This window comes from Bos grunniens, chromosome 6 (genome assembly GCF_055505025.1).
Source record: "Bos grunniens cultivar Pamir isolate PY7600 chromosome 6, Bosgru_T2T1.0, whole genome shotgun sequence".
Lineage (NCBI taxonomy): Eukaryota > Metazoa > Chordata > Mammalia > Artiodactyla > Bovidae > Bos > Bos grunniens.
In genome coordinates, this window is record NC_141170.1 from 50,852,839 (window position 1) to 50,879,484 (window position 26,646).

A 26,646-nucleotide genomic window follows, 5' to 3' on the forward strand; every position below is an offset into this window, starting at 1 on the left:
GACAGGGTGCTCAGGGCTGGTGCACTGGGATGACCCTGAGGGATGGGATGGGAGGGATGTGGGAGGGGGGTTCAGGATGGGGAACACATGTTCACCCATGGCTGATTCATGTGAATGTATGGCAAAAACCACCACAATATTGTAAAGGAATTAGCCTCCAATTAAAATAAATTTAAAAAAATTATAAAGGGAATACCTTTCAGCAGTCATCCTGTTGTAGCCACGCTTTCCGGGAAACAAACTCACTCAGGAGGACAATGCAGATATTGCAGAGCAGTTTATTACACCGGCGGGCCCAAGGCAGAGTCTCCTCTTAGCCAAGGACCCTGACCACTTTTTGTGAAAACCTTATATACCCTAAGTGTACTTGCTCAAACCCACCTCCCCAAATTCCTTGAAACTAGTCTGGACAAGGTAAAAGAGAGATACGATCAAAGTTAACCCATGATTCATGTGTCACAAGACTAGATAAGCAGTGGATATTTATCAATAGGCCTGTGGTCATATCCCGATAAACATAATGGAATTTACCACTTTGTTCTGTTACAGAGATAATTAGCATATTCTTTTAGGCAACAGAGAGTCCAAGTACAAGTCCTGAGGCTCTTTTATCTGGGGTCTGGTTTTCCATTGGTATGCCATTTCTATAGACACCGGGCACAAAGTTCAGAGTCCATTGGGAGGGTGACCATGCATGCAGCCTAATGTTCACAGCCTGGACTACGATGGAGTCCAGCTCTGTCTGTTTCCTCCTTCATTCCCCTCTCTTGATGCTCTTAACTCATATTACGAGTATCACTCATAGGGATATATTGCACCCTGGCTCTCCGACCGCCAATTTGGGAGAATGACAACAACCTTTGGGTTACAAAGTTCATAATACATTGTAAAATTCAGGGTCCACAAAGCAGAATTATCAAGGCAATTATAACAATGGTAAATATAGTTTTCCACCAATCGCCCTTTACCCAAGATAGGACCTAAGTCCAGAAAGGAATGTTTTCATTTGACATTTCTTTTACCTAGCTTTTCATGTCATCTACAGCAGTTGATACATTGCCAGATAAGTCAGGAATGCATACACAACATTCAACCTTAATTAAAGCACAGGTCCCTCCTTGAGCACCTATGAGTATGTCCAAAGCCATTCTATTTTGAATTACCACTTTTCTCAATTGGATTTGCTCTTCATTTAAGGCTTGGATGGCTTTTGGTCTATCTAGGAGGGCCTGTTTTGTGAAATTAGTCAAGGCCTCTACTTTAATCATAATATCTGTTGTCCCTATAGAGGGTACAAATAAGGAAGCAATATACTCATACCATTGAAACACAGATCTTGTCCACCTAGCATGTAAAAAAGGTAGATTTACCAGGGCTTGTTGTAGATTAGGCTTTTGTTACGCTGGCATTTATATCAAAGGTAACCCTATGACCCAAGTCTATTGACTGTAGGTCTGGCTTACACCCAGAGAGCAGGGAGAGATTATGATTACGTCCCAGAAAAGAGCAGAGTGGTTTAAAATCTCCTTGGCGGAGCAGTGACAGCCATCAGGGAAGTCCATCCATCACAGACAGAGGCATAGCCCCACATACCCAACAGTTGGAGATATTGTGAAGTCCGTGTAGAAATGTGCACGTTGATGAGACCAAGCAGCAGGAGTTAATTATGTGGCTTCATCCTCAAGGGGCTCGTCCAGGATCTTCTTTTCCTTCTTCTTAAGGATGGTCTCTTGAGGGTCAGCGGGGTCCCTCTGAGCAGTCCACTCGGCGTTTTCTGGGTCTGCGTGGTATGCTGTCTCCATCCTTGTATGATAGATCCAAGGAGCAATACCTGCAACTTTAACTCCTCCTTGCAGATCTGTGCCTTCTTCTACGACACGCGGTAACCTGCTTCCATCAACAGCTGGAGCAGTGCTTTTGTCCCTTCCCAACATTTTTCCTTGGTTTCGGCAGCCAGCAGCAGGTCATCCACATATTGTAGGAGCCATCATTCATACTCTTTCGGATGGAATGAATCCAGGTTAGAAGTCAAGGCTTCCCCAAAGGTGGCTGGGGAGTTCTTAAACCCTTGTAGGGGAATCCAGATGAGCTGTCGTTTGGTGCCCCTGACTGGATCTTCCATTCAAAGGCAAAGATGGGCTGTGACGCTGGGGCGAGGTGTATGCAGAAGGCGGCATCCTTGAGATCTAGGCAAGTATAAACTTTAGTCCTTGGCGGGAGGAGGCTAAGTAAGGTATAGGGGTTTGGAACAGTGGGGTGTAAAGTCACAGTAGCCTGGTTGACTAGCCTGAGATCCTGTACAGGCCTATAGTCCTGTCCTCCTTCCTTTTTGACTGGCAGGATCAGTGTATTCCAAGATAACTGGCACTCTACTAGAATGCCCGCTTGTTTCAATCTATTGATACGGGGCAGTATGCTGGCCCAGGCCTCTATCGGTAGTGGGTACTGGCACTATCAAACCGGGATGGTGCCTGGTTTGAGTTCTATTATCACTGGGGCTTGATGTTTAGCCAGCCTGGAGGGAGGAGGGTTGTCTTCCGCCCAGATCTCAGGGAATAATTGAGTTAGCTCTCTCTCATGCTCTTCTAGCCCACCTGGTTCTTCCTTCAGAGGCTCATGCAACCTCCACTCATCTTGGGGTGGTATTGAGAGAGAGAACAAATAAGTCATAGTGTCCATCCGGAAGGTGGGCCTCTCCTCAGGGGAGAAAGTCACTTGTGCTCCTAGTTTGGAGAGCAAGTCTCTACCCAACAGGGGTACTGGGCACTCAGGAATGTAGAGGAATTCATGAATCACTTGGTGCCCTCCCCCATCTGACATTTTCTGGGCTGGCAAAATGATTTAGTCATGTCTTCTCCCGATACCCCAGTTACAGCGGTAGTCTCTTTGGACAGTGGTGCCACAGGTTTTGTTACCACCCACAGTTCTGCTCTTGTATCCACCATGAAGTCAATGTTTTGGTCCCCCACTTTTAAGGTTACCATGGGCTCTCAGGGACCTGATATCTCTGAGCCCCAGCATCACAGCCCATCTTTGTCTTTGAATGGGAAGATCCAGTCAGGGGCACCAAACAACAGCTCACCTGGACTCCCCCACAAGGGTTTAAGAATTCTGCAACCATCTTTGGGGAAGCCTTGGCTTCCTGGCCAATGCACCAAATGTTGTAGCCATGCGTCCTGGGAAACAAACTCACTCAGAAGGACAACGCACAGTTTATTACACTGGAGGGCCCAAGGCAGAGTCTCCTCTTAGCCAAGGACCCCGACCAGTTTTTGTGAAAACCTTATATACCCTAAGTGTACTTGCTCAAACCCACCTCCCCAAATTTCTTGAAACTAGTCTGGACAAGGTAAAAGAGAGATACGATCAAAGTTAATCCATGATTCATGTGTCACAAGACTAGATAAGCAGTGGATATTTATCAATAGGCCTGTGGTCATATCCCGATAAACATAATGGAATTTACCACTTTGTTCTGTTACAGAGATAATTAGCATATTCTTTTAGGCAATGGAGAGTCCAAGTACAAGTCCTGAGGCTCCTTAATCTGGGGTCTGGTTTTCCATTGGTATGCCATTTCTATAGACACAAGGCACAAAGTTCAGAGTCCATTGGGAGGGTGACCACGCGTGTAGCCTAATGTTCACAGCCTGGCCTAAGATGGAGTCCAGCTCTGTCTGTTTCCTCCTTCAATCCTATGCCCCTCTGGGCACAGGAAAGAGAGAAAGAGGAATATTCAAGTTACAAAATATGAATGTTGTGCTCAAAATAATTTCTCCTCTAGAAATTGTTATACTGCCTTGATTGAACATTTGTTTAGTAAACACCACCTAGGGGGGTCAGTACAGGCAAGGAGCCTATCTGCTCAACTCCCAGAGTCCTTTTTCAGATTTTAAACTCAGCTTACAGGTTAAATACCACGTACTTTTGAACTGGCGAAGTGAGGAGCATAATACAACCGTTAGGAGGGGACCTCACACCAGTCAAAATGGTCATCATCGAGAAGTCTACAATAATAGAGGCTGGAGAGGGTGAGGGGAAAGGGAACCTTCCTAGACTATTGGTGGGAATGTAAATTGGTGCAGCCTCTGTGAGAACAGTATGGAAGTTGCTTAAAAAACTGAAAATAGAGTTATGGTATGATCCTGCCAATGCCACTCCTGGCATACATCTTGAGAAAACTGTAATTTGAAAAGTTACATGCACCCCAATGTGCAGAGCAGCACCAGTTACAATAGCCAAGACATGAAGCAACCTAAATGTCCACTGACAGATGAATGGATAAAGAAAATGCGGTAAGTATTGATATATACAATGGAATACTACTCAGCCATAAGAACAAAAGAAATAATGCCACCTGCAGAAACATGGATGGACTTGGAATATAAGTGAAATAAATCAGATAGATAAAGACAAATATATATGATATTACTTATAAAATACAACACAAATGAACCTATCTATGAAACAAACAGACTCACAGACATAAAGAACAGACTTGTGTTGCCAAGCAGGGAGGGGAAGAGGGAAGGGATGGATCGGGAGTTTGGGATTAGCAGATATAAACTATTACACACAGAATAAACAACAAGGTCCATCTGTATGGCACATGGAACTATATTCAACATTTTGTAATAACCCATCATGGAAAAGAATCTATAACTGGGAAGAATCTGCTTGTGCTCTAATCTGAACAGGCTGCTTCCCAGGCTGGCTGCACGCCTGTTGTCCTGGAGCTTCCCTCCAGTCCCTCTTGAGAAATACTTTCACCTGTCTCCTGTGTTGGATTCTCCATTGCCAGGACCATGTCTTCCTCTTAACTGGTTTACTCCCGTGATTTCCTAAAAAAGAGTACATTGCTGTTGTTGTTTAGTCTCTAAATCATGTCTGACTCTCTGCAACCCCATGAACTATAGCCCACCAGGCTCCTCTGTCCATAGGATTTTCCAGGCAAGAATACTGGAGTGGGTTGCCATTTCCTCCTCCAGGGGATCTTCCCAACTGAGGAATGAACTGGGGTCTCTTGCATGGCAGGCAGATTCTTTATCGCTGAGCCACCAGAAAGTTGGTTATTTTTTCCTTTTTTGAGGATTTACCTGCAAATGTCATTGTCTACCTTGTCAGTACAATCCATTGAGATCGAGAAATTATTAGAATAGGAACCTTTTTTTTTTCAACCTTTTATCCCAAGCTTTGGTCAAGTACGACAGAAATTCTAAAATAACAGTGGCTTGAACCAGATTCAGGTTATGTCTTTCTGTTAATAATGTTGGCATGTGTAACCCTGGGCTGGGTTTCCCTGGTGGCTCAGTGGTAAAGAATCTGCCTGCCAGTGCAGGAGACATGGGTTTGATCCCTGGGCCAGGAAGATCCCACATGCTGCACAGCAGCTAAGCCCAACTGACACAACTATTGATCCTGTGCTCCAGAACCCGGGAATCACAACTCCTGGGCCCATGAGCCATAGAGCCTGCACTCCACAAGAGAAGCCGCCATGATGCGAAGTTCACGCAACACAGCTAGATCGTAGCTCAAGCTTCCCAGAACTAGAGAAAAACCTTCGCAGCAACGAAGACTCCGCACAGCCATAAATAAATAACAATACATTTTTAATAAAGTAGTCCTAGGCTGTTATGATGGCCCCACAGTCTTCGGGAACCCAGGCCATTTCAATCTTGTTGCTCAATACCCTCTACAGACAGATTCCACTTCACCATTCAAGATAACTCCTTCAGTGCCAGGCTTTGCATCCTCATTCAAACCACCAAGAATAAGAAAGGAGAAAGAGGGTGAGGGGAGGGAGGGAATATACGTCTTATTATGGTTGATTCACATTGTTGTATGACAGAAACCAACACAACACTGCAAAGCAATTTTCCTTTAATTACAAAATAAATTAAAAAAAAAAAAAGAGTAAGAAAGGGGAAGGAAAAAGGTCACCCTTGAAGGACACTTCCTAAAAGTTGCACACACTGCTTCCACTTACATCCCATTGACGAGGACTTTGTCATGTGATTGTGTTAACATTCTATCCTTATTTTATGCTTATTTTCATGGTATCTACTACAGATTTTCGTGGTACCTCTATATCTGCATCGTGACTATTATTGGATTTTAAGCACATGGTATGAAGTAAATATGCTTCTTAATTTGTATCACTTTCTATCTTTAATTTATAACCAGATGTCAGCTGTCATCAACCACATTTTCTGTCATATAGATGAATTGTCATTCTACCCCCAGAAGAAAACTCACCTCACAAATCAATAATATTTGAAGTTTGACCTGGTTGTCTTCCAGGGGAATTTGTCTATGTTGTTGGCTTTAGGCTTCCAGGTTATTTCTAAGTTTCTTGGTGGTAGAGAGCATGTGATGTGAGGAAACAGAGATGCTCCTCTTTCCTGCCATGTGGAGGAAAATGGTTTCACTGAGAAAAAAGATGAAAAGAAGGGCAAAGGAGAAAGAAGAGTATTCAAACCCCTCTTTGCTTTCTAAGACCCAGCTGCCTGTGTGCCCTTCCCATGGTTTGCTTCAAACTTCATGGATCCTACTGGTCAATAAATGCTCCCTTAAAGACTGAGATTAACATATACACACCGCTATATATAAAACAGATGATCAGCAGGGACCTACTGTATAGCACAGGAAACACTCCTCAGTACTCTATGATAACCTATATGGGAAAAGAATCTGAAATAGAATAGATATATGTATATTGCAAATTATAAATTGGCACTTGCCATCTACATATCTACCTCAACAAGGATTAAGCCATGTGCTGCTGAAGCTGCTGACCTTCAATACCCGCTGAAAGGAATTCAGGGTGGAGAGCAGAAGTGAGATACTCTGTGCTCAGGGAAAAACTGGCAGGACAGGTCTTCAGATACTTAAGATCTTTTCAGGAGCTGATTATATGAGCTCAGTTCTTGTATCTTCTCATATCTAGAAAAGCCCTAAAATCCTTCATGGTGATGACTACTCCTTGTGACCAGCAGAACTTCACAAGACTAGTAGAAACCTTAAGGAAATATATGTGCTTGACTGCATGTATTCCTCCTTCACCAAAAATCATATATATTGACCTTTTCCCCTCACCTCTTTGAAGCAGTCTCTCAGAGCTATCTGAGGTGCCATCGCCTGGGCTGCAGCCCTCATTTTGCCCCAAACTCACAACTCTCATAATTGAAGACAACTAAGTCAAACTTCAAAAATTATTGATTTGTGAAGTAAGTTTTCTACATTTAAGTCAAAAATATGTATGACTAAATCGCTTTTCTGTACACTTGAAACTAACACAATATTGTAAATCAACTATAATCCAATGTAAATTTTTAATTAAAAAAATAAATACTCCCTTTTGCCCAAGCTAGTTTGATTCATATTTCTGTCACTTGAGAACAATGATCTTGACTGATTCATATTCAAGCAAAATAGATGCTTGTATTGCCACAGAGCTGTCTCATCGTACACATGACTAGTTCCTTACCCCCAGCCCTGGGAGAGGCTAGAGAGTGATGGCCAAAGAGTAGAAGTTCTTTATGTGGTGACGGAAATGTTCCAAAATGGAGGGTGGTGATGGTTACACAACTCTGAACATACCAAAAGCCATTGAATGGTGTAAATAGGTGAATTTCATAGCATGTGAATTATATCTCAATAAAGCTGCTTTTAAAAACTATCTTAAGTTGTAGAATTACCATCTGTACCTATAACATAGTTAAGAAGGGATTCTCCTTGTATCTACCTGAAGGTGATTTAACTTGGGGTCCTGTGAGAATGGTGACCAAGATGCTGTATGTCATAGGGCTTCTCTGGTAGCTGTCGGTAGAGAATCCACCGGCAGTGCAAGAGACCCAGGTTCCATTTCTGGGTTGGGAAGATTCCCTGGAGAAGGAAATGACAACCCACTACAATATTCTTGCCTGGAGAATCCCGTGGACAGAGGAGTCTGGTGGGCTACAGTCCATGGGGTTGCAGGAGTAGAACACAGCTTAGTGACTAAACTACCACCACAGAAGACAGGCAAGTTGTGTTCCTGCAGTAGCGGAATAGGAAGAGCCTGTTCTGAGACAGAAACAATCACTGTGTCCTGGGCCACAGGGGGTTCCCAAAGAGGTGAAAGGGAATCAATCCAAAGTAAAGAAGATCCACTTGAGTGAACATTTTCAATACAGTGAAAACAGTAAGAAAAATCTTGAGAAACACTGAGTTCACATTCTCATATAAGCATTGAATTCTTTTTCATTTAGACTTATAATCTTGGCACAAGTTAAACACAAAGGGCTTATAGAAGACAGGCCTGGACGTTTGCAGAGACGTTGATAGACCTAGAGACTGTCATACAGAATGAAGTTAGAGAAAAATAAATATCGTATAATATCGCTAATATGTGGAATCTAGAAAAATGCTACAGATGAACTTATTTCCAAAGCAGAAATACAGACACGGATGTAGAGAACAAACTTATGGATACTAAAGTGGAAAGGGGAAGGTGGGATGAATTGGGAGATTGGAATTGATGTATATACACTACTATAAAATAGATAAGTAATGAGAACCTACTGTATAGCACAGGGAATTCTACTCAGTGCTCTGTGGTGACCTAAATGGGAAGGAAATCCAAAAAGGAAGGGTTATCTGTGTATGTATAAGTTATTCACTTTGCTATACAGTAGAAAGTAACACATTTGTAAAGCAACTATTAGTAAAAAAAAATTTTTTTTTAAAGATAGGCTTGTAAAATTGAGACTCATTCATCAGTTTCTTAGATTTATACATTTTCACCTATTCATTTTCACACTTCCTGGGAACCCTCTGTGTGGCAGGCTGAGTGCACAGAGAGAGGTGAACAAGACATAGTCCCAGCAAGGAGGAGCTCTTGACCCAGGGGTGGAGTCTGAAGTGCTCCAATAATTTCAACCCAGCATGAAAAGTATATGTGAAGTCCTGAATTGGCGCTGGAGTCCTACAGGAGGGAGTTGGCCCAGAGGCCTGAGTCTCCTGGGGGCCTGGGGGCCCTGGTAGTATGGTCTGTTTACTCACAGCTACAGCTACTGTGGGGCTTGTTAACCTGCCTAGTGCATGCATGCTCCCTTGAATCTGACTCTTTGAGACTCCATAGACTGTAGCCCACCAGGCTTCTCTGTCCATGGAATTTCCCAGGCAAGATTAATGGAGTGGATTGCCATTTCCTCCTCCAGGGGCTGTTCCCTACCCAGGGATGGAAATAGTGTCTCCTGCATTGGCAGGTGAATTCTTTGCCACTGAGCCACCTAGGAAGCCCATTTGCCTGCCTAAGCCTCCACTTTCCCACCTGTAAAATTAAGCTATAGTAAGAAGTGATCACATCTGTGCACTAGCTGGCCAGACTTGAAAGAAATACAGACCAGACTCTTGTTGGTGAGTTCACTCCCTTGGAAGACTGTTTATATTTGCCAATATATAAACTTCTGCAAGAAGTTGCCTAAATGGATTTTAATATCAAATTTTCCATTTTATTCATCCCATAAACATTTAACTTTTATTCCCCATGTTTTTTCTTTTTTTAATTATGTATATTTTAATGTTTCTCTTTTATTGTGCTAGTCTACATTGTGTGTGTGTAGTGTTTTTTTTTTTTTTTTTTGCCACTCTGTGGGGCACATGGCATCTTAGTTCCCTGACCAGGGAGCCAAACCCATGCCCCCTGCATTGGCATAACAGAGTCAACCACTGGACCATTGGGGAACTCCCTGTCATGCCTTTTTTTTTTTTTAGTTCTGTGCATTGTGATTTCTCATTTTATTATTTTATTTTAATTGGAGGCTAATTACTTTACAATATTGTGGTGGTTTTTGTGATACATTCACATGAATCAGCCATGGGTGAACATGTGTTCCCCATCCTGAATCCCCCTCCCACCTCCCTCCCCATACCATCCCTCAGGGTCATCCCAGTGCACCAGCCCTGAGCACCCTGTCTCATGCATCGAACCTGGACTGGTGATCTATTTCACATATGATAAAATACATGTTTCAGTGCTATTCTCTCAAATCATCCCACCCTTGCCTTCTCCCACGGAGTCCAAAAGTCTGTTCTTTACATCTGTGTCTCTTTTGCTGTCTCTCATATAGGGTCATCATTACCATCTTTCTAAATTCCATATATATGGGTTAGTATACTGTATTGGTGTTTTTCTTTCTGACTTACTTCACTCTGTATAATAGGCTCCAGTTTCATCCATCTCATTAGAACTGATTCAAATGTGTTCTTTTTAATGGCTGAGTAATACTCCATTGTGTATATGTACCACAGCTTTCTTATCCATTCGTCTGCTGATGGGCATCCAGGTTGCTTCCATGTCCTGGCTATTATAAACAGTGTTGCAATGAACATTGGGGTACACGTGTCTCTTTCCCTTCTGGGTTCCTCAGTGTGTATGCCCAGCAGTGGGATTGCTGGGTCATAAGGCAGTTCTATTTCCAGGTTTTTAAGGAATCTCCACACTATTCTCCACAGTGGCTGTACTAGTTTGCATTCCCACCAACAGTGTAAGAGGGTTCCTTTTTCTCCCCACCCTCTCCAGCATTTATTGTTTGTAGACTTTTTGACAGCAGCCATTCTGACCAGAGTGAGATAGTACCTCATTGTGGTTTTGATTTGCATTTTTCTGATAATGAGTGATGTTGAGCATCTTTTAATATGTTTGTTAGCCATCTAAATGTATTTTTTGGAGAAAGTCTGTTTAGTTCTTTGGCCCATTTTTTTATTGGGTTGTATATTTTTCTGGAATTGAGCTGCAGGAGTTGCTTCTATATTTTTGAGATTAATTCTTTGTCACTTGCTTCATTTGCTATTATTTTCTCCCATTCTGAAGGCTGCCTTTTCACCTTGCTTATAGTTTTCTTCATTCCACAAAAGGTTTTAAGTTTAATTAGGTCTCATTGTTTATTTTTGCTTTTATTTCCATTACTCTGGGAGCTGGGTCATAGACGATCCTGCTATGGTTTACGTCAGAGAGTGTTTTGCTTATGTTTCCTCTAGAAGTTTTATAGTTTCTGGTCTTACATTTAGATCTTTGATCCATTTTGAGTTTATTTTTGTGTGTGGTGTTAGAAAGTGTTCTAGTTTCATTGTTTTACAAGTGGTTGACCAGTTTTCCCAGCATCACTTGTTAAAGAGATTGTCTCCTCCCCATTGTATATTCTTGCCTGCTTTGTCAAAGATAAGGTGTCCATAGGTGCGTGGATTTATCTCTGGGCTTTCTATTTTGTTTCATTGATCTATGTTTCTGTCTTTGTGCCAGTACCATACTGTCTTGATGACTGTATCTTTGTGGTATAGCCTGAATTCAGGCAGGTTGATTCCTCCAGTCCCATTTTTCTTTCTCAAGATTGCTTTGGCTATTCGAGGTTTTTTGTATTTCCATACAAATTGTGAAATTATTTGTTCTAGTTCTCTGAAAATTACCGTTGGTAGCTTGATAGGGATTGCATTGAGTCTATAGATTGCTTTGGGTAGTATACTCATTTTCACTATATTGATTCTTCTGATCCATGAACATGGTGTATGTCTCCATCCTGCCATGCTTTCTTAACTGGGATATACAACAAGGGTGAGCAGCAGTTTATCAGAGGATATGTGCCCAGTGCTCAGTCACTCAGTCATGTCTGATTCTTTGCAACCTCATGGACTGTAGCCCACCAGGCTCCTCTGTCCATGGAATTTTCCGGTCAAGAACTCTGGAGTGGGTTGCCATTCGCTTCTCCAGGGGATCTTCCTGACCCAGGAATCAAACCCGAGTCTCCTGTGTCTCCTGCATTGACAAGCAGATTCTTTGCCACTGAGACATCTGGGAAGCCCATCAGAGGATATAAAGACTTAGAAATTTAATATTACACATCTTTTCAAGGCATTAAGTTTACCTCCATGAGTCCTAAGTCTCATCAGTTGTGTCTGACTCTTTGCGACCCCATGGACTGTAGCCCACCAGGCTCCTCTGTCCATGGGATTCTACAGCCAATACTGGAGTGGTTTGCTGTTTCCTGCTGCAGTGGATCTTCCCAAGCTGGGGATCGAACCCAAGTCTCTAAAGTGAGTTCTTTACCACTAACACCACCTGGGAAGCCCATAAGGTTACCTAGTGTAACTAACTCATAACATTTTCATGTTAAAACAAATAGGGGTAAGCTACAGACAGTGCTGTAAAATGCATACAAAGTTTTAGGATAAAGCTTTGCGGGCTCATGGTGGACTTCTTTATGTCTTACAGGATCCAGGAGGAATTAGTTCCTTCTCTTCTGCCATTAATTGAACATCAGTTGTTAAATAAGTATTGTTGCTGGCCAAACTCTTGGCCTTCTCTGCCCACCGAAGCTAAATCAAAAAAATACGAAAACAGAGTTTGGAGAAAATAGAAAGAAGGCTTTAAATCTCAGCCAGCAGAGAGGAGAACACAAGGCTGATAGGTCAAGAACTGTGTGCTCCCTGCTTCATGAAGATTCTAGGGGCTTATATAAGCCAAGGGCTCACAATCAGGAGTCAGTGATGAGGAACAAGGTGATAGGATCTTAATTTCTTCCTCTTGCACTGTTTCAAAGACAGTCATAAACTGGAGTCAGTAACCCGGTAATTGAGTCTGGCAGTTTGGTGGTGGCTCTTTGGCCTTTTTTTCTGATATGTAGCTACAAGGGAGGGTATTGCAAAGGTAAATACAAGATAGAGGATGTATTTAAAATAGAGTCAAAGGAAAAATTGTCAGTTGTAGCACCTGTAGAGTTAGGAGGCAGAAAAGCAAACCTAGCTACAGACATGCAGAGTTAAGAGCAGTTAAAGTAAAAAAAAAACTAGGAATGTTCAGACCTGTTCACTGTTCTCTTTATCTTCTCTTTATCTTTCGTTCTCAGGATAGGGAAAGAGAAAAACTCAGTCCTCTTTTTTTCTTTTCACTGCAACAGTATCTTAGAAGATACAAAATATATACCCTTCCAAAAGTATATAATCTAAACTGAAACAAGATACATGAACAAATGAATCAAGTAGATATCTAGAGGTGTGTCTCTTTTGAGAAGTATGAGAGATTGCTTCTGTATCTGTGAGGTCACTACACATTAGACTCCTGCCATGACAGAACTGCTGCTGCTGCTGCTGCTAAGTCACTTCAGTCGTGTCTGACTCTATGCGACCCCATAGACGGCAGCCCCTCAGGCTCCACCGTCCCTGGGATTCTCCAGGCAAGAGCACTGGAGCGGGTTGCCATTTCCTTCTCCAATGCATGAAAGTGAAAAGTGAAAGTGAAGTCATTCAGTTGTGTCCGACTCTTCTCGACCCCATGGACTGCAGCCTACCAGGCTCCTCCGTCCATGGGATTTTCCAGGCAAGAGTACTGGAGTGGGGTGCCATTGCCTTCTCTGATGACAGAACTATGAGAAGCCAGTTCATGGTCCCCACTACAGAAACCTGGAGAAAAAAATTAAATTCTGCTGGTGACTCACTAAGCAAACGATTCAGAAACAGTAAAGGATAGGTCTTTTTTACACAGAGCAAAAGCTAAGATGATCAAGGCAAGTGGGTTTCGGAGGATGGAGAAGATTACAAAGGGCAGGAACTGGGGGAAGGCCATCCAGGTAAATGGGATGACGTCTAGAAAAGAGACAAAGTCAGGAAAAATGAAGCTGTGTTGTAGGTTCAGGTGAACTTAGAAGTTTCACCAAATATGACAGCATGGTCTAATGAAGGGACCCTGAAGCCAAGGACTGCTGCTGCTGCTAAGTCGCTTCAGTCGTGTCCGACTCTGTGTGACCCCAGAGACGGCAGCCCACCAGGCTCCCCCGTCCCTGGGATTCTCCAGGCAAGAACACTGGAGAGGGTTGCCATTTCCTTCTCCAATGCATGAAAGTGAAAAGTGAAAAGTTAAAGTGAAGTCGCTTAGTCGTGTCCGACTCCTAGCGACCCCATGGACTGCAGCCTACCAGGCTCCTCCACCCATGGGATTTTCCAGGCAAGAGTACTGGAGTGGGGTGTCATTGCCTTCTCCAGAAGCCAAGGACAAAGAATGTGAAATGTACCTCCCACTTAGGACGTGCTCAAGTGAAGCTTTCTGACTTTACACAAACAGGATGAGGCAGGTGTGATGATACATTCCACAGCACCCTGGTGAGTGAAAACGAGTTCAGCTCCAGAGTCAGCTTGCAACGTTTCCAGTTTGGCTCCTCTTCCTCTTCCCTCACCTCCCTGTCCTCTCCCATTCTAACAGGCATTAAAAAAAACCTTTTGCAACACCACCCACACCACTGTATGCAGTTAAGCCAGGAGTAGTCCTATGAGATGATTCATCCAGAGGTAGAATAACCTATGCTGGTAGATTAAGTGGGAAAGGGTTGGGATCACCCAGTTTGGGGTGTGGGTTGACCCGCAAGTTTCTAATGTGTACATCTTCATAGTTACTAGATCGTCCTGGGAAGGAACTGATTCGTTTCCTCTTGATTAGTCCCCTGTGTAAGATTTGAGGGAGTCAGCCACAGGCAGGCCTAGAAAACCACAGGCCTCACCCCACTGGGCAGAGCTTTTACTGGGTAGTTAATTGCAGAATAGGACAGATACTTTCTGCAGCCACCCCATAAAGAAAAGGAGGAGGACGGTGCGAGGGTTGTATACCAGCAATTCCTTCCCAAAAGACCAGCATCTTATGGCAGCAGATTGGAGCAAGGTGGCAAAAGAGGATAGATGTGTTATTCTAAAACGTGTCCCTAGAGGCCAAGACATATGGCATCACTAACCATGTGTGCACTGGAGGTTTTCTATACGATGCTGCTGCTGCTAAGTCGCTTCAGTCGTGTCCGACTCTGTGCAACCCCACAGACGGCAGCCCACCAGGCTCCCCTGTCCCTGGGATTCTCCAGGCAAGAACACTGGAGTGGGTTGCCATTTCCTTCTCCAATGCATGAAAGTGAAAGTGAAAGTGAAGTCGCTCAGTTGTGTCCGACTCTTTGCGACCCCATGGACTGCAGCCTACCAGGCTCCTCTGTCCATGGGATTTTCCAGGCAAGAGTACTGGAGTAGGGTGCCATTGCCTTCTCCTTCTATCTGATGGGGACCTTGCTAAGGCCAAACTGAAACAAGAGGTCTGTTGAGCAAAAGTGCTCAGTTATTTCAACAGATCCCCTGTCCAGTGATAAAAGCTGCAAGTGCACCTTTTTGTCCTGAAAAGAAGCAGTTGATCAGCCCCTTTTATTAGGTTGGTGCACAAGTAATCGTGGTTTTATATTGTTGAACTTTGGCATTTGATATTGAAATATATTCTAAATAAATGGATTGTATTATACATAATTTTAATGCATATTTCTCACTTTGTGTTTTTTGCTACTGACATTACTTGTGGTTTATTTTATATTTATTTTAGACTATAGACACGACATTAGACAAAGAGCAAACTTGAGTGTTTTTTTTTAATTCGAGTTCAAAATGGGTTGTAAGGAAGTGGAGAGAACTTGCAACATCAACAATGCATTTGGCCCAGGAGCTGCTAACAAAGGTACATTGCAGCAGTGGTTCAAGAAGTTTTGTCAAGAAGACGAGAGACTTGAAGATGAGGAGAGTAGTGGCCATCCATTGGAAGTTAACAAAGACCAATTGAGAGCCGCCATCATCAAAGCTGACCATCTTACAACTACACAAGAAGTTGCCAAAAAAAAAAAAAAAAAAAACCCTCAACGTCAACCCTTCTCCAGTCATTCAGCATTTGAAGCAAATTGGAAAGGTGAAAAAGCTCAGTAAGTGGGTGCCTCATGAGCTGACCACAAACCAAAAAAATCATCATTTTGAAGTGCCATCTTCTTATTCGAGGCAAAAATAATGAATCATTTTCGATCGAATTGTGATGTGTGATGAAAAGTGCATTTTATACAACCAGTGATGACCAGCTCAGCTGTTGAACCAAGAAGAAGCTCCAGAGCACTTCCCAAAGCCAAACTTGCACCAAAAAAAGGTCAGGGTCACTGTTTGGTGGTCTGCTGTGGTCTGATCTACTACAGTTTTCTGAATCCTGGCAAATCCATTACATCTGAGAAGTATGCTCAGCAAATCGATGCCCCAAAAACTGCACCACCTATAGCCAGCATTGGTCAACAGAAGGGGCCAATTCATCTCCACGGCAATACCCAACCACACATCATACAACCAATGCGTCAAAATTTGAACGGATTAGGCTATGAAGGTTTGCCTCACCCGCCATATTCACCTGACTTCTCGCCAACTGACTACCACTTCTTCAAGCATCTCCACAACACTTGCAAGGAAAACCCTTCCATAACCACAGGAGGCAGAATGCTTTCCAAGTGTCCGTCGAATCCTGAAACATTTCCAGGAATAAACAAACACTTCTCATTGGCAAAAATGTGTTGATTATAATGGTTCCTATTTTAATTAATAAAGATGTGTTTGAGCCTAGTCATAATGATTTAAAATTCACAGTCTGAAACTGCAATTACTTCTGTATCAAACTAATACTTATGAGATAGATGCATTGTCCAGGAGGCATTAAGAGGAGGGCAGAGGGTGTATCAGAAGTAATCCTGGCACTGTTCCTGGAAGGTCTCTATTATGCAAAGCTGGTTGCTGGAGAAGAATGGAAGGAATTTGCATAAGGACCCCAGAGCCTTCTGAGAAAGAATGAGTTGGAATCCCAACATTTTGGGCCTCAATACTTGTTTTTAGAAATCTGAAGTCTTGCAAACTGGCTGCCCAGATAAATATACTATCAATGTTTCAAAAAAAACAAAAAAAACAAAAACCAGAAGTTGAGAATACAAAGCAGATTATAGCAACAAGCTTTTATTTTCTATTTAAATTATTTTAAAAACAATACTTTTTCCTTAAAGTATTCCTTCATTTAGTATCCACCTTCCTAAAATATCCTTCCTTCCTAGAAGGTGTACATTTTCAACAATAAAAAGGAAGTCTAACGACCCAGTGATGCTCTGCCTAAGAATATATACATACAAAATTAATCTGACAATATTAAATCAGTGGTAATCACCATAGAACTGGGCTAAGTAAATTGTATACTACAATAGAAAAATGTGAGTTCTAAGTCAATTAATACTATGTATGATATAATATTTGCAATATAATAATATAGTGAGAGCAAACATTTAGTCCATTTATGAAAAACAGAATTTTCAAGCCTAATAACACACAAGAAATAGTCACACTAATTACAACTAATTATTGCAAGTGTGCAAGTTCTTTTATTTTTTTTTTAAAGGTCTGGGCTTGCAGTGGCTTGTGGCTCCTTCCTGTGCTTCTTCTCCCTCTTGCTCAAGCCTGTGGATGACGGGCAAATATCCTGGTGTTCATATTGCCAGGAAGCTCAGTAGCCACCGACAAGACTGGAAATGACTTGATAAACAAGACGTGCATGCTAAGTTGCTTCCGTCATGTCCAACTCTTTGTGACCCTATAAATTGTAGCCTGCCAGGCTCGCCCATGGGATTCTCCAGGCAAGAATACTGGGGTGGGTTGCCATGCCTTCCTCCAGGGAATTTTCCCCACTCAAGAATCCAACCCTGCATTGCTCCTGCATTGATAGGAGAGTTCTTTACCACCAGCACCTCCTGGGAAGCCCCAGTAAACAGTACAAGGAAGCCCATTTGTGCATAACTCTGACAGCCAATCCTTTTGGAGGTGCTTCTCATGCCAAGGAAATCGTGCTTGAAAAAGTAGAAGTTGAAGCCAAAGAGCCAGATTCTGCCATTAGGAAGTGTGTCAGGGTTCAGTAATCAGAAATGGCAAAAAAAAAAAAAAAATCACAACCTTTGTACCAATGACGGCTGTTTGAATTTTATTGAGGAAAATGATGAAGTTCTGGTTGCTGGATTTGGTTGCAAAGGTCATACTGTTGGTGACATTCCTGGAGTCCAGTTTCAGGTTGTCAAAGTGGCCAGTTTCTCTCTTTGGCCTTATACAAAGACTAGAAGGAAAAGCTAAAAACAATAGTTGATGGTGAGCATGATAGTAATACATTTTCATATGCCTCCCCAAAATTTTAATAGTAAAAATGGTCTGATTTTCTTTCTTCATGCAATCATCCTAGTGTCTAATATGTACATCAAGTTTATGGAATTTTAGAATTAAAAGGGATCTTAGAAACAATCTAAGTTTCTTAGATTCTCTTATTCTACAAATAAGTGACATACTCCAACGTCAAGTTATTGAAGGGACAAACTAAACCAGTCTCTTGATTTCTATCTCATACCTTAAAATATACATTTTCAAGTATGCAATATTCTACAAATATCAGGACAAGCTTATTCAAAATGTTCAAGTTTACTATATCCTTACTGACTGCTTGCTCTATCAATTACTGAGTGAAATCATCAAATATAATTGTAGATCTGCCTATTTTTTTAAAGGTACATTAAAAAATATTTCTTAATTCTGAATTTACTCTCTTTTAGACTGACTTTCCATCCACGGCCTTCCATGGTGGCTTAGATGGTAAAAATCGGCCTGCAATGCAGAAGACCTGGGTTTGACCCCTGGGTTGGGAAGATCCCCTGGAGAAGGGAACAACCACCCGCTCCAGTATTCTTGTCTGGAGAATCCCTATGGACAGAGGAGCCTGGCAGGCTACAGTCCACGGGATCGCAAGGAGTCAGACACGACTGCGACTTTCACTTTTCATCCACCTGATTTAAATTAAAACAGTTTTCTGCAAGGACAGGCACAGCAGAATGGGATCAATAAGCCATACAGAGTTGTCCGCAAACCCTGGCATTGCCTGGAAACAGGAGGGATCACAGAGACACGTGGAAGTTTCCCCATGGAGTTAATGACCCTGTGACGTGCTCCAGCTCTGTGCTCACGTGGTCATCCATTTACACAAAATTTTCAAAAGTAAGCTATTTTAAACACAGTTGGTTCAGCCAACTAGCTGTCCCTTTCCACTTCAGCGTCCTGTCTGTCACATTTGCCTCACATCGCAGGCATTAGAGTGGCGGCAGGCAGTTTTGGGTCCTGCTGAGGAGAAATTGAGCAATTTTGAATGTTGTTTTGGAAGTTTTCAGTAAAAACAAGTGAGAAGCAATAGACATTTTACTTATTTTATTAAAGAACTGAAAAAAATTTTTTTCCAACATTGTTGAGACATACTTTACAAAGTTGTGTAAAGTATGTACAAAGTTGTGTGCAAAATTTAAGGTGCAAAACATGATATATATATATATTGTGAAATGATTAACACAAAAAGTTAACACACCCACCTCACAGAGTTACCATTTTGAAAGAAAATTCAGGTAGTAAATTTAGTGGAATATGAAAGAAAAGTGGTTACTATGAAGAATGAAATCAGGAGAAATTAGCCTGATATTGAGAAACAAATTGTGACCAAAAAACTCCAGATCATACCAAAAGCAGTAATTCATCAAGAAGAAGAGACAGGGACCTCCTTGGTGGTTCAGTGGCTGGGAGTCTGCACTCCCAATGCAGGGGGCCCAGCTTCGATCCCTGGTCAGGGAACTAGATCCCACATGCTGCAACTTAAACCCAGTACAGCCAAATAAATAAATAAAGATAATTTTTAAAAAAGAAGAGACAAATGTCAAACAGAAGTAATCAGTTTTTGGATTGTTTGATGATTCCATTAAGGAAGAGAAGTGAAAATACACTTAATTAGAAAAGTATTTAGTTATCTTGCTAATTTAACATGAAATGCTGCCATCTAAAAAACAGAAATTGTATCCACTGCAAGGGGGACATAGAGATAAACTGGTTAATAAGTGCTACCTATTTCAAGTAGTATTCAAGATTACATATTGTAGTAGAAAACTAGAAAATGTCCTGAAACTGCATGCATGAATCATAGAAATGATTTTCTATGATTAAGAAACTGACCACCAAATTTGACCATCAACCTGAAATACACAGAACATTGCAAATGGATTGTGAAGTTGAGGGAAATTCTTCTCAACCATCAACAGTTTAAAAAAAAAAAAGATGAACCATGATTGAGGAAAATTTGAATTGTCTTTCTATTCCCACCACAAAAAAACATTGCAAAACCTTTTTTAAAAAAAAGAGGCAAAGAATTTTTTAATGTAAGGTAAAAGAGAGTTTGGGGGGTGTGTAAGACAGCTAGTTAATACAGAATATTTTGTTTTCTGGATTGTGCAACGCCTGTGGCAGCTGTCAGCATTTTGACATCTGTAATGTGTTGTCATTTCTTTTATTTTAAAGTAGATATTTTCTTCCACCTTTGACATTGTATTTGTGACTTTGTATTCTTTAATCTTTTAGAGGGTCCCCCGAATAGAATAAACTACAAGTTCCACAAAACCAATACCTGACCAGGATGTAAGTTAAAATGGCAATCTATTTTCCTTTTTTATTTATTTTTTTAAAGATTTTTTGATGTGGACTATTTTAAAGTCTTTATTGAATGTATTACAAGGTTGCCTCTGTTTTATGTTTTTTGGTTTTCTGGCCAGCAGGCACGTGGGATCCTAGCTCCTTGACCAGGGATTGTACTCTCACCCCCTGCATTGGAAGGCAAAATCCTAACCACTGGACCACCAGGCAAGTCCCAGCAATTTATTTTCTTTTTTTTTCCAGCAATTTATTTTCTTAATAGGAATCAATTGGGCTATCTTTTTGCAGCCTGTGGGGAGCACACAATCTGAAGTCGACTGGAGTGGTCACAGGGCTTTGGTTTGTACTGAGTCTCGACCAGCAGGGGGCAGTGAGGTAGAGCAATTCCAAGTAAGAGCTCACACTGCCATGAAAAACAGCAAAAGATTGTTTTGCATACTGCCTGGTGCCAGATGTTTTACTTTGGTGCTTTGAAATATTTTAGAGGAAGAATGTTTTAAGAAGTGTATGAAGCATAAATATAGCTTCCTTAATCAGTTAAAATAAGAGTTAGATATTCAATAGCATGTAGACCCCCTCCTCTCTAGTATTATAATTATTTATTCAGTTATACTGTTATGAGCTCTGTACTTCAGAGTTTTACGACACCAAAATCAGTTTTTCCTAAATAGTGTCCTCTTCCTTATTACCTTGCAGGAGAAGGCTTTATTTTTCATTTTAAGAACAGCTTCTTGTAATCTTAAAAAGCAAATATTAATTTGCAGGATGTTTCATGCAAAATTAAAAGAATTTCATGTTGGTAAAGAATAGCTAAAGCAATCCTAGCAGTAATATGCGCCAGTGGCAGGTGGAAAAGTCAGGGTCAGTTAAACCCCTGGGTCATTTCCAGCACCGATGCCCCAGATCTTTGGCATAACCATTAAGGATAATAGCCAGTATCTCCATGAGGCTGGTTGTGTGCCAGACATTGTTCTAAGTTCTTCGTATTGTCTTGGGTAATGCTCACAACAGGAAACTGGGCCTCTGAGAAGTTAAATAATTGATAAGTTCACATAGCAAGTGACAGAGCTGGGCTTTGAGTCTAGGCAACCTGGCTCAAGAATCAGAGCACTTGGCCACCTCCTACAACCTTTTGCTACAAGTCCAGTTCTATCTTTACCCCTCCAAAAGAGAACATGATTATAAAGCAATCAGTAGACTGTACCGTGAGAAGAGCAATGTTGCAATACTCTGGTCTTTTAACAGTGGTAGAGACGATGCTGCTACTAAGTCAGATTCTCCCCCTCCCTGTTAAGAAAGCTGCTTTGCACAAGAGTAGATGAGAAAGAACTCTGCTTCACCCACTTTCCTCCTCTGGTGGCCGACCAAGGCAGCTGGCAGCTCACAAACTTCCCCCAGGAGCACGCTAAGGTTTCTCTCTCCTCAGTACTCCCTTCAAGTTACCCGGTTTCTCCTCTCATTGCTGGGAAACTCTGAAAGAATCCACCTTACTGATTCTCCCTATTCATTCACTCACTCTTCACTCCTCCCCTGGCTTCCGCCCTATCCATTCTTCTGGGAACCTTCAGTCAGCCAACTCCAGCTCCCCTAGACTCTTCCGTGGCCTCCACAGCCTTCTCCCTCTGGGTCTCCTGTTGCCTCTCTGCCCTTCCTTTGTGACCTCCCCTCCTGTGCCCTGCTCCTCCCCTCTCTTCTCCTTCTAAACCTCTCCCTGGCCCTCCCATCCTTCTGGTCCTAACTGTCTCTTGGAGACTGATGACTTCCAACATGTTCTTGTTCCAGCCACTCTCCTTTGTGCTCATCTTGTATTCCCTGCTGTCCATTATACATCTCTTTTTGTGTGACTCTAGCCAGAAATGTCTAAAATATTATCTTCTGCCGACCAACTGCATTTCTTTTCTTATTGTCTCTGTTTCAGCTCATAGCATCACCCTTTACTAAAGCTAGACATCCCAGCTCCATCTTGCATCCCTTTCTGCCCCTCTAGTCCATCTGGCCTGTGAGTGGTGGTTACGCTCCCTCAGACGTGTTTCCAGGCCTCTTTCCCCCTGGGTCTCCATTTCCACAGCCCCTGCTCAGTCTCAAATCTATTCCTCTTCATCAGCTCTGTACAATACCATTTCTTAACTTATCTATTAGTCTACTTTCATAGCCATTGCTCCCATCCCCACCCTCTAACTTCCACCCTATCCCACTTATAGCAAGGAGATCCAACCAGTCCATCCTAAAGGAAATCAGTCCTGAATATTCATTGGAAAGACTGATGCTGAAGCTGAAACTCCAATACTTTGGCCAACTGATGCAAAGAACTGACTGATTGGAAAAGACCCTGATGCTGGGAAAGGTTGAAGGTGGGAGGAAAAGGGGCCAACAGAGGATGAAATGGTTGGATGACATCACCGACTCAATGGACATGCATTTGAGTAAACTCCGGGAGTTGGTGATGGACAGGGAGGCCTGGCATGCTGTGGTTCATGGGGTCTCAAAGAGTTGGACATGACTGACCGACTGACTGACCTTGTTTCTAAAATAAAGACTGATGATATTACTCTTCCACTTTAAGATCTTCGGTAGCTTTTCTCCAAGAACAGCGTGTGTTATCTAGAACGTCATTTAGGGACAGCTGCAGCCCAGGCCCTATCTGTGTGTCTAAGTTCCCCTCTGGTTACAATGCCCACTCTGCCCCCTCACTGCACACCCTAGACTTGAGCCACCCATCTGGACAGGGCAAAGAAGAGAATCTTGCTAGGCAGACTGCCTGGGGGTCAATATCTAACTTCCCCACATTTAGCTAAGTGACTTTGGAACTATGATTTAATCTCTCTGAGCCTCAGTTTCTTTGTCTTCAAAATGGCTCTAATGATCCTTTTTCAACAAGAATACTTATTCACTGAACATTTACAAAGGACCTACTATGTACATAAGGTTGAGTTTAGAACTCAATAAATACGTTTCTTTTCTCTACACCTGCTTCTGCCTCATCTTTGTTAATGCAGTTCTTTCTACTATGCAGACTTCTTGCATCCCCATCCTGAATCCTGCAAGGTCAGGTTCTGTGACATTAATGAAGGTTCAAGGCAAGGCGTAGCACACCTCACAGGGGATTTGGACCAGTTTTTTACTGTGTATTTTGTTAGCTTTCTAATGGATTCTTTCCTCCTCTAGGCTGGGAGCTCTCTGAAAGTAGGATTGGGGTCTTATGTATTTTTGCATGGACGTGAGTCTGGGTGAACTCCGGGAGTTGGTGATAGACAGGGAGGCCTGGCGTGCTGCGATTCATGGGGTCGCAAAGAGTCGGACATGACTGAGGGACTGAACTGAATTGATGTACATAAATACATTCACAAGGAAAAAATTACACAGTGTTATCTATTGTCACCAAGACATTATGACTCCTAGCACAGTTTTCTAGAAATTAACTACAGATATACTCTGTGTCGAAATTTCCCAGACATTTTCAAATTGTCTTGCATATTGTGCTGAATAACTTTTTCACTTTGGTACAATAAAACCCTGTGAATTTGGCACACACAGTGTTTGAGAAAACATGCGTAAATAAACTATGTTTGGATTTTCCAATATTTATATTAGCAAATGGTGATTAGTTAGTTAGAAAACAGTCTTTGTTAATGTTTATGTATTATTTTGAATAAAGTTTTGAAATAATAATGTTTAGCTATGCTTGGTCTCTGCTATTATTATACACCTTTCCGTTACTTGTTTTGTTCTTCTCTGTCTCCCCACTCCCCACTAGAATGGAAATGTCCAAAAAGGCAGAAATCTTGTCTATCTTGTTCACTGCTATGTCCCCAGAGTCTAAAACAGTGTTTAATAACATCTGTTGCTAGTTGGTAAGAAAAGGAATGTATGCTATATTTTAATTTTAATAGAACGTGACTTATTAAAAAGTAAAATGTGTACCAATATATTTAAGATATTGGTTGAATTATAACCTAGATGATTCAGTATTTGTCGATATCTCCATATGTATGACCACAAACACCTCAAGGTCTCAAATCTTGTGTCTAGTTGAGTTTCCAGCCCACATCCTACAGCCAAACTTTTTCACACTCCTTTGGATCCAAATTCCACTCCCATTCCTTTCCTGTTTTGAAGACGCTCTTACTTCTCTCCTTACTTGGAAGTTTGGGGCATCTGATGTGAAATTCTCAACTTCGTTTTTGTCTGTTTCAAAGTTAACTCATTAACTTGACTCACGCTCCCTTTCCACACTTCACACAGCTTCATCTCTATACATTTCCTGTTTTCCTAGAAGTTTCTTTCTGATGCTCCAGGCCTAAATCCATTCCTCCTTCACTGCTCACCACAGAAACCATTTTCTCCATGAAGCCTTCTTAGGTTTCTCCAGCCAGAATTAACCCCTACCTCACCTGACCTTTCTCAGCACCTTATGCATATCTCTTTTAAAACATCCTAACAAAAATAAGGCCTGCTTTGTGCCAAGCATTGCAGTTTTGGAGAAGGTTAACAGAACATGATTCTAGCCCTTGAAGGAGTATAATTTCATGATTATAATTATAATTATAATTTCGTGATTATCAGGCAGTATTATCAAGAATGTTTCAGATCCTTTCTTAGAATACAAACTACCTAAAGTGGGTCTTTGGTCCTCCCATCTTCATATCCCACAGAGGATCCCCTATGGTGCCATGCACTGAGACAATGCATATTTCTAGGTTGTTTAAGAGAATTCTGTAAAAAAAGTGCTTGCCTGCTCTTATACAACATTGTCCAGAAAGGAAGCCCTCCCCTCTCATTCCCAGAATAAGGTAAGTTTCCTTATGATCAGTCAGCAGATACAAATGAGAAAGCTGTGGCTAAAAAAAAAAGAGATTGTCCCTTCTTATTTTTGAATAATGGGAGAAATGGTGACTGGAGCAAAAAATGGAAAAGAGGTGAAGGATGTCACAGCTAAGATGTGCTAACATCAGGAAAAGCCAGAGCAGGCAGTTATTTTCCATGAAAAGGAGGAAAGAGGGAGAGAGAGAGAGAATATGAATGAGAGAGAGGCGTACAGAAAGAAAAGGAGAGGAGAAGAGACACCTTCCTGTCAGAAGCTAGCAAGAAGTTTTGTTTTGTTTTAAATAAGGAAGATAAGTGGAATTTTTCAGTTCAGTTCAGTCACTCAGGCAAGTCTGACTCTGCAACCCCATGGACTAGCACGCCAGGCCTCCCTGTCCATCACAAACTCCCAGAGCTTGCTCAAATTCATGTCCATTGAGTCGGTGATGTCATCCAACCATCTCATCCTCTGATGGCCCCTTCTCCTCTTGCATTCAATCTTTCCCAGCATCAGGGTCTTTTCAAATGAGTCAGTTCTTTGCATCAGTTGGCCAAAGTATTGGAGTTTCAGCTTCAGCATCAGTCCTTCCAATAAATATTCAGGACTGATTTCCTTTAGGATTGATTAGTTGGATCTCCTTGCAGTCCAAGGAACTCTCAAGAGCCTTCTCCAAAACCACAGTTCAGAAGCATCAATTCTTCAGCGCTCAGCTTTGTTTATAGTCCAACTCTCACATCCATACATGAGTACTGGAAAAACCATAGTTTTCACTAGATGGACCTTTGTTGGCAAAGTAGCGTCTCTGCTTTTTAATATGCTGTCTAGGTTGGTCATACCTTTTCTTCCAAGGAGCAAGTATCTTTTATTTTCATGGCTGCAGTCACCATTTGCAGTAATTTTGGAGCCCACCAAAAATAAAGTCTCTCACTGTTTCCATTGTTTCCCCATCTATTTGCCATGAAGTGATGGGACTGGATGCCATGATCTTAGTTTTCCAAACATTGAGTTAAGACAACTTTTTCATTCTCTTTCACTTTCATCAAGAGGCTCTTTAGTTCTTTGCTTTCTGCCATAAAGGTGTCATCTGCATATCTGAGATTATTGCTGTTTCTCCCAGCAATCTTGATTCTAGTCTGTGATTCATCCAGCCCGGCATTTCGCGAGATGTACTCTGCATATAAGTTAAATAAGCAGGGTGACAATATACAGCCTTGGTGTACTCCTTTCCCGATTTGGAACCAGTCTGTTGTTCCATGTCCAGTTCTAACTGTTGCTTCTTGACCTACATACAGATTTCTCAGGACGCAGGTCAGGTAGTCTGGTATTCCGATCTCTTGAAGAATTTTCCAGTTTCTTATGATCCACAGTCAAAGGCTTTGGCATAGTCAAAAAAGCAGAAGTAGATGTTTTTTTGGAACTCTTGCTTTTTCAATGATCCAGTGGATGTTGGCAATTTGATCTCTGGTTCCTCTGCTTTTTCTAAATTCTACTTGAACATC

The 26,646-nt window shown here is 41.8% G+C and overlaps 2 long non-coding RNA genes across 2 annotated transcripts; one reads left to right on the forward strand and one right to left on the reverse strand.

Moving 5' to 3' along the window:
- Positions 1 to 364: 364 nt before the first annotated feature.
- LOC147370703 (uncharacterized) lies at positions 365 to 9,022 on the reverse strand. Its single transcript, XR_015166156.1, has 2 exons — positions 6,256 to 9,022; positions 365 to 4,841 (listed from the first exon to the last, which is right to left on the reverse strand). It is a non-coding gene; the product is annotated as an uncharacterized LOC147370703 (long non-coding RNA).
- A 26-nt stretch (positions 9,023 to 9,048) lies between these two features.
- Positions 9,049 to 16,768, forward strand: LOC147370704 (uncharacterized). Its single transcript, XR_015166157.1, has 2 exons — positions 9,049 to 9,399; positions 15,380 to 16,768. It is a non-coding gene; the product is annotated as an uncharacterized LOC147370704 (long non-coding RNA).
- Positions 16,769 to 26,646: the final 9,878 nt, after the last annotated feature.